The sequence below is a fragment of the Zalophus californianus genome, chromosome 8 (assembly GCF_009762305.2).
Source record: "Zalophus californianus isolate mZalCal1 chromosome 8, mZalCal1.pri.v2, whole genome shotgun sequence".
Taxonomy (NCBI): domain Eukaryota; kingdom Metazoa; phylum Chordata; class Mammalia; order Carnivora; family Otariidae; genus Zalophus; species Zalophus californianus.
The window spans coordinates 135,208,351-135,215,934 of record NC_045602.1 but is presented as its reverse complement, the minus strand read 5'-3'; positions in this window follow the sequence as shown (position 1 = coordinate 135,215,934).

The following is a 7,584-nucleotide window of genomic DNA, read 5'->3' as shown; positions in this document are numbered from 1 at the left end:
GCACAAAACCTTTGTTTAAAGATCTGCAATATTATATATATAAATATATATAAAATAAGAGAAACTGTATTGTGAGGGCAGGAGTATTTTTGTATTAGAAGAGGCCTATTAAAAAAAAAGTTGTTTTCTGAACTAGAAGAGAAAAAACTGGCAATTTTTGAGTGCCAACTCAGAAGGCGTGTATTACCTTGTAAAGAAAAAAAAAGTACAAAGCAGGGGTTTAGAGTTATTTATATAAATGTTGAGCTTTTGCACTATTTTTTAATATAAATATGTCAGTGCTTGTTTGATGGAAACTTCTATCATGTCTGTCGAGATTTTTAAGGGAGAAATGTCGAAATTTCACAGTCGACGTCAGGCAGAGGGCGGGCTCTTACACGAATTTTGGAGAGGCTTCTGGAGGGGGGCCGCTTTCCTGCGAAGTGGAAGCTTCTGGCTAGCGATAGGTTATTACCTCGTTATACATTCCCCACCGAAGGAGACACGTGTCCCACGTGTCGTCCCGCTCCGCCCCCCCCCCCCCCCCCCCCCCCCGCCTCGCAGCCAGAACAGCCTTCGGATGGCAAATGAAATAGGGAAGTTACTTTAGGCACCAAATTTCAGGTGGTGACTTTGCCTTTCCGGAGATGAAAATAAACAGTGAAGAATCTTAGTTTTTCCTCCTCTTTTTTTAAGCATGAGGCCCCACCCCCACCCCACCCCGGGAAGGGGCTAAGGTGCCCCTCTCCAGCCGTCAGCCGCCGCCCCCCCCCCCCCCCCCCCCCGCGCATGTTGCCGGCCCCACCCCCGCCCGCCCCCCAGAGGGGCTTGGGTGACTGTTGTGTGCAGAGTGCTCCGGGGCGATCCAGCTGCACCAGGATTTATCAGCTGAGGTCGGTGGAGTCCGCCGGCAGATCAGAAAGGCCCGAAGTATTAAGAATTTGACCTCATCCCTGTCTTTTCTCTTTACGTAGCAATTCTCACCCAACAGGCCAACAAACAGAACACCAGAGATGAACAAGCGACATGCCTAGATTTCTCCTGGGATATGCAAAAGGGTTAACACAAGAGAAACGGTCAAACCTGTGCTGTTTTCAAAGCAGAATTCTTTACCTTCTGCTCTCCTGCATTTTCATCCCCTCTCCCCGTGGAAACAATCATGTTGGATGTGTTTATTTATCTGTGTTTTCATAGCCTCTTTAGCAGATATACAGCTCGTTTACCAGGATTTTACTGAGTAGATTTAGGTGTGGTGGGACCCCTTGGTGACAGTGTGCAGGTGAGGGCGTGTGAGTGGACACGGTGGCGACAGGACAGTGGAGGGGTCCCTTGGGATCTACCAGGGACAGTGGCTGGAGCTGCGGGCCCTTCCTCCCACTGAGGACATGTTCACATTCCATGGGGTGACCCCCCCAAATGGAAGAGCAACCCCCCCAACCCCCTCTGCACGGAGCTCTTTTCATTTTGGCAGACTGCTAACTAGCGGACTAACATCAGAGGAGGCGTAAGGGCAATAACTTGTTTTTAAGCAACTTTTTTATGACTTAAACAAAAACCTGAGAACCGTTTTTGAAGTTCTGACCCTTTGAACTCTATTTATATATACATTTTCAGAAACATGGTGACCAACAGATAAACATGGAGTCTGAGCATCTGCTGACCAGCCTGGCAGAAAGTTCTTACACGTTGACAATAAAACCTGCCTCTCCGTGGGGGTCTTCAGCCTAAACTTGGCTTCTCAAAGAGGAGTCTTTTCAGAAGTCGTGCAGAGAAATCGGTATAATTTGTCCTAAAAGGTACAGGGACACATTTATAGATAAAATTTTTTAAAAACTGTATCTTTCCTTTATGTGAAGAGTCTCCCTAGTGCCTTACTGAGGAAGCAGGGTTCTCTTGTCACCAGTTGGGGGCATCCCCGGGCAGTGACACGATCACCCGGGGATTGGCCTTCCCACTCGAGGTCAACAAAGGGTTGCTGCTGCTTCTCAAACATCCCCGTCGCCCTCTCCTGTCCCGCCCCGCCCGCCCTCCACCGTGGATGTGCCTGGCTCCGTCGGGCGACATTCCTGCCCCTCCACCCTCTTGTCCAATACTGTGTGTGACTCCCATGGGAGTTGTCAGCCTAGAAGTGGCCCTCGGTTGTGTGGGCAGCGTTCCCGAGGTCCTCTTGAGCCAAACTGTTTGACTCTTGTCGCTTGGTGGTGCGGTGGGCGTTTGCGGTGTTTGGAAGGAGGCAGGGGAGTGGATTCCTGACCTCAGCTGGCTTGAGGGCGGAGCACGCCCCTCCGATTGCACCCCAGGAATGCAGTCCAGGGCCGGATGCTGCAGAACCCCTGGGCTTCATGCCCCGCAGATGCCAGTCACAGGTTCATGGCAGAGCAGCTAGTCAAAAGTCGGGGCGCATCCCGAGAAAATCGGTGGGGTGTGTTTCTGGAAACGACTGTTGGAGCTAAGCTCTCGGTTTCTCTGCTGGACCCCAGAGCTGGGGGTGCGCTCATTCCTCTAGATGTTGGCTGTCTTGCCATTATCTTTGAAAAGGCTTTGAGCACCCCTGAGGAGACCTCCTTTTGCCAGTAAAAAGCTTGGAGTCCTAGGCAGTGGCTGGTTGGAGGGGGCCAGGTTGGGCTTCCTCGACTCCCCATCGTTTCCCTGCTTGTCAATCACGATTCCTCCCCCACAAAGGCCAGGTCTCCGCAGACCGACTTAGCAAGGAGCCCTGAGAGCCATCCCTGTCCCCCCACCCCAACCCCCGGAAGCCCAGTGTTTGCAAAGAGCAAAAACTCCCCCCACTCCCACCCCCAACGTCTAGCAAACACCAGGGCAGGGCAAGAACTGAGTCCGTTCCCTGTCCTTGTCTCTGTGAATTGTATGTTTCAGAAATTGCTTTCTAAATGCACACAAAGCTTCCAGATCCATAAAACATCCCAGTGGTAAGGAAAAATAAGTGTTTTGTTTTGTTTTGTTTTGTTTTGTGTTTGTTTTTTTCTGGAAACTGCGCTTCAAATCTTGCTGTACTATAGAGCCCAGAAGGACACGCGTTCTCGTTTGCCTGCCTGATTCCATGGTGGTGTGCTGATGGCACGCTTTTACGTTGCGTTGTTGGCGTTGGAACCGCTCTCCTTTGCAGCCCTGTTTCCCAAGTTCTGTTCAAGTTAAACTCATGTAAATTCTCCGTGGCACGCTGGGTGCTGCGCCCACGTTGCTGCTGCGTTAAGACTCTGTATTTGGATGCCAATCCACAGGCCTGATGAAATCGCTTGTTGTGTATCAATAATCATTAGTGGCAATGATGACGTTCTGAAAAGCTGCAATACTTATACAATAAATTTTACAATTCTTTGGAATGAGGCTTTTTTACTTCTTTGGCCACACTGACTTCCCCTGTCCCCCACCGCTCTCAGCAACAGTCCCAGGGCCCATTTAGCGGGGTGGGAAAGAGCCTGAGGAGCTGCTGGAGGGCCTGAGCAATTCCTTAGACCTTTGTTCTAGTTCAGGCCGCATCCGGGGAGCCCAGTGAAAACACTAGCTCAGGCAGGTGGTTCTAATAAAAGGGGTTAAAATCAACCCACCCCTTTTATTAATTGGGGTTAAGAGATCTTGCAGGACATTACCTATTTTTCCTCCCTCTTGAAAAAATCATTCTCTGTAACATGCCAAAAGCTCTGATAAGGTCTGTAAGAAAGCAACTGCCTAAGGTGGGTCGCTTCCAGAAGTAAACACTGAGGCATGACTTTGTAAAAGGGGATGCATTAAGGGTGCGCTGTGCTCCCAGGGGACACAGTTACGGGAATTGGGAAGAGGACAAAGGAGGAAAAACGAAGCAAGGTAGGGGCGATCTTAGGCAAAGTCCCCGCCTCAGCCTGCTCCCAAAGATCCCAAAGGAACCCGTGGGGAGCTCTGGGGTGTAAGGTGCTTCTGGGTGAGAAGTAGACTCGCAGATGCTCCTGGCTCATCGTGTGTCAAAGTGCAGCAGTGGGGAGTTTCACAAGCCCCAGGGTGGTCCTCAGAGGATGTTCCCAGGTACTGGCCATTAGCAACGCCCATGGAAGCCAGGGAAGGGGGGACAGGAACCTGAAAGGGATCCCAGGGGATCTGAGTGGGCTACCCGCAGTGCCCACAACAGAAACGCGCATTTATTCCTCCAATTAGAACCATCTTTGACATCGAGTCAAGGTTTTTAAAAAATCAGCCCAAACAGTTGATTTCCCAGGGATGACCATTGTTTGTCCTCACCCCCACGGTTCCGTAAGCTTCTGGAGTACAGAGTCCTGCAGTCAGGGCAGAACTTGAGGCACACATCTGTCTTACTTGTTCCCTCTCTCTGGTGACGGAAAACCTCAGAAAGAAAGAAAGGGAAAGAAGAAGGAAGGAAGGAAGAAGGAAGGAAGGAAGGAAGGAAAAGGAAATAAAGGAAAAAGAAAGGAAAGAAAAGAAAATTGAAGAGAAACCAAAAGAGCTCATTACTCTCCGGTACTGGCAGCGGGACACCACGGTGCTGTTCCCCAGCCTGGCTCCAGAGCCCGAGTGCCTCTCATTAGAGATCACTCTCCTTGCTGGTCCTCAGTCACCTTGTCTGTAGAAAGGGTGGATGGCAGTACCTGTGAGGTAGTCATGAAGGACATCTTGGGTTCTAATTGGAAAGGAGACCCTCCCCACACCTTTGACTTTAGCTCAATGCAGATATAACTGAATCAGTCCAGAATGAAGGCAGAAATCAGAATGTCTAATATTTGTTGAGCACCTACTAGGTGCCAAGCACCATGTCAAATTCTTGATTGAAGTTGGCAGTGTGTTTGGGGAGGTCTCATCTCATCTGAATTTTTTTTTTTTTTTTTTTGAAGCACAGCGCTGCTTGGGGCAGCCTCTGACCTCAAGGAACCCCCTTTCTGGTTTTCGAGACAGTCTCGTAGACTGGCATCACAACACAACACCACAAGGGCAGGAGACTGTGCTGTTAGGATGAGGGGAGGCTGGATTTCAAGTCCAGAGATGTTAGGGAGAAACGGAAGGGAGAGAGTGAGCCAGGTGCCTGCATGAGCAGAGGCCAGGAGGAGACTCAGCAACACCCCTGAACAGCCCCGCAGAGCCATGCTCTGGAGTCAGTTAGTTCTTTCTCTAATAAGTGAGCCAAACCCAACTCAGGCTGGCGTTAGCAGAAGAGGGAATTATTGACTCTTGTAAGTGCAAAGCAACAGGTAGAGCTGCGCTAGATTACATGCCGCCAGGTCCAGATGTGCACACTGTGACATTAGCAGGATGTCTGTCTCCACCATCAAACTGCTCTTCCCCTTACTAATTTCCCTTTCAAAGAGATTCTCCTCTCCTAGCGCCCACCTTCTCTCCAGCTTCATTTCCTGACTGCCCTGAATCAAGAGGGAGGAAATTAGTTTCCTATCCTTCCAGCAAAAGTCCCAGAATTGAATTCCATTGGCCTGGCCTGGATCATGTGCCCATCTCTGAGCCAATCCCTGCAGTCGCAGGGAAAGCGTGCTCTGAGCGGCCAGGTTTCAGTCCCATGCCCCGCCCTGGACCTGGAGGTGGGGCCATCTCCAGGCGGTCCACCTGCCCTGAGAAGGGAGAGCGGCGATTCTCTAAAGGAAAATTGGGGGGACTTACCAGAACAAGGGGGTTAGGGCCCAGGCCGCTCAGAAGAGCAGCTGCCGTTATGCTGGACCAGTTAGCGCGTGGATCCTGAAAGAAGAAGGCTCGTACGGAGGCCAGCCGGGCTTCTGCAGCGTGCAGACCGTGCAGTCTCCTTTTGCACCGGGCTGGGAAGGCAGCCCTGCCATTTGTGACTACTTCAAGTTGGTTTTGAGTTGATATTTGTTGAAATTACTTCAGCATGTGTGTCTGGCTTCCTGTCTCAGCCGCAGGCATAGACGGAACGTTCGCAGCGAGGAAGACTAGCGCCAACAGGGGAGACAGAACACACAGCGGGCCTGTGCCAAGTCGGCGACGCGTTTTCTTTAACACTTTGTACAGTTGTACCGAAGTAAAAGAACTGCTTCTAAAAATAAAACAAAACATTATAAGCTTCACAAATAATTTGGAACAAATGATGGATTTAAATGTGCGAATAAATTTTTAAAATAAATATCCACCCGTGCGCGTGTGCGCGTGTGTGCGCGCGCCGGCTCGCGCCGCCCCTCCCTCCGTGTCCCCCCGGTCTCTTCCCTCCCTCCCTTTGTGTCCCCACCTTGCCATGACTGATAAGCCTGAAAGTGGAGACCTGAAATCATGATGTTCGTCTTATTAAAAGGCTTTTATTGAACTCAAAATAATTAAATTTGTCTTTAAAAGCATCCAACTTAATTGAGTGAACAAGTTTTAAAATGAATTTTTAAAATTCATAGTTAGACTCCTGCCTGCTCTTTACAGACATGGGCAGATGCAGGGGAAGAGGCAAAGCATGGGGTCCGGGCTCTGCAGTCATTTGATCTGGATTCAAATCCTCCCCAGTCACCTTTCCAGCCAATTCACCACCCCAGGGCCTCAGTTCCCAAGAGGAGTAACATGTGCAGAGAGATGTAGCAAATGACATCCAGGCCTCACCCACCTCCCCTTGGCCCTTTGCATGTCTGTCCACGTGGGCTCAACTTCTAGCTAAAAGCACTTGCATCCCACAGCCTGAGGCCTTCTCTGGCTTCTGAAAGCTTCTCTGCCCATGACGCAGCAGACCACAAGTCCTGGGAAATTGATGACATTGGGAGCAGCCTGCCTGGGTGTTGGGAGTAGGGGGATAAACTCCGGCTCCTTTGCCCTTGGGCCGGGGGGGGGGGGGGGCGGTGGGGGCGGAGAGGGGCTGAGAAGATTCTCTGCATGCTCCCAGTGTTTCCAGAGATCTTGAGGCACTAAGCACTAGCCCAGTGAGGTCCCTTGCTTGATGGCACACCCCTGATGAGGTTCCATCCTTTCCTGGCCCACCTCCCCACTGCTCTCCCAGCGTTTCCTGCTGTCACCTTCCAAATAAGTAAGTGCTTGCACTCCGATCTCTGCTTTATGGGGCGCCCAGCCTCAGACTGCAAACTGTAAAGTGGTGGTCAGCAAAGTGAGAGGATCAGAGCACCTCAGAGAAAAGGGGGCTCACTGAGCAGAAGGCACAGATGGGCTCGTGTGTGTGTGTGTGTGTGTGTGTGTGTGTGTGTGTGTGTGTGTACATAAGGACATGTGTGCACACATGCATGTGTGTTCAGGGCTGCAGGCACCTGTTCAGTTGTCTTTTTTTTTTAAACCCAATATATCCAAAGTATCATCTCAACATAGAATCAATATAAAAATTGTTAATGAGAAAAAAAATCTTAAGTGCTGGACTTTCTTCCAAACAGCCAGGTTTCTGGGCCTCTGAGTACTCAGCACAGCACTTGGCCCATAGCGGCCCTGGTATGGACTGAATGTTTGTGTCCCCCTAAATCCATACCCTGAAACCCTATCCAACACGGTGGTCTTAGGAGGTGGAGCCCCACGATGGGGTTAGCATGCTCAGTGGCATAGAGGTGTTTAGCAGAGAAAGGACTGCTCCTTCCCCGGGCGGCGCTATGACCACACACCTGTTCACAGCGAGGGCAATAGTTGCCAAGAGCTTGGATGCTAGAGCCCAACAGTCTG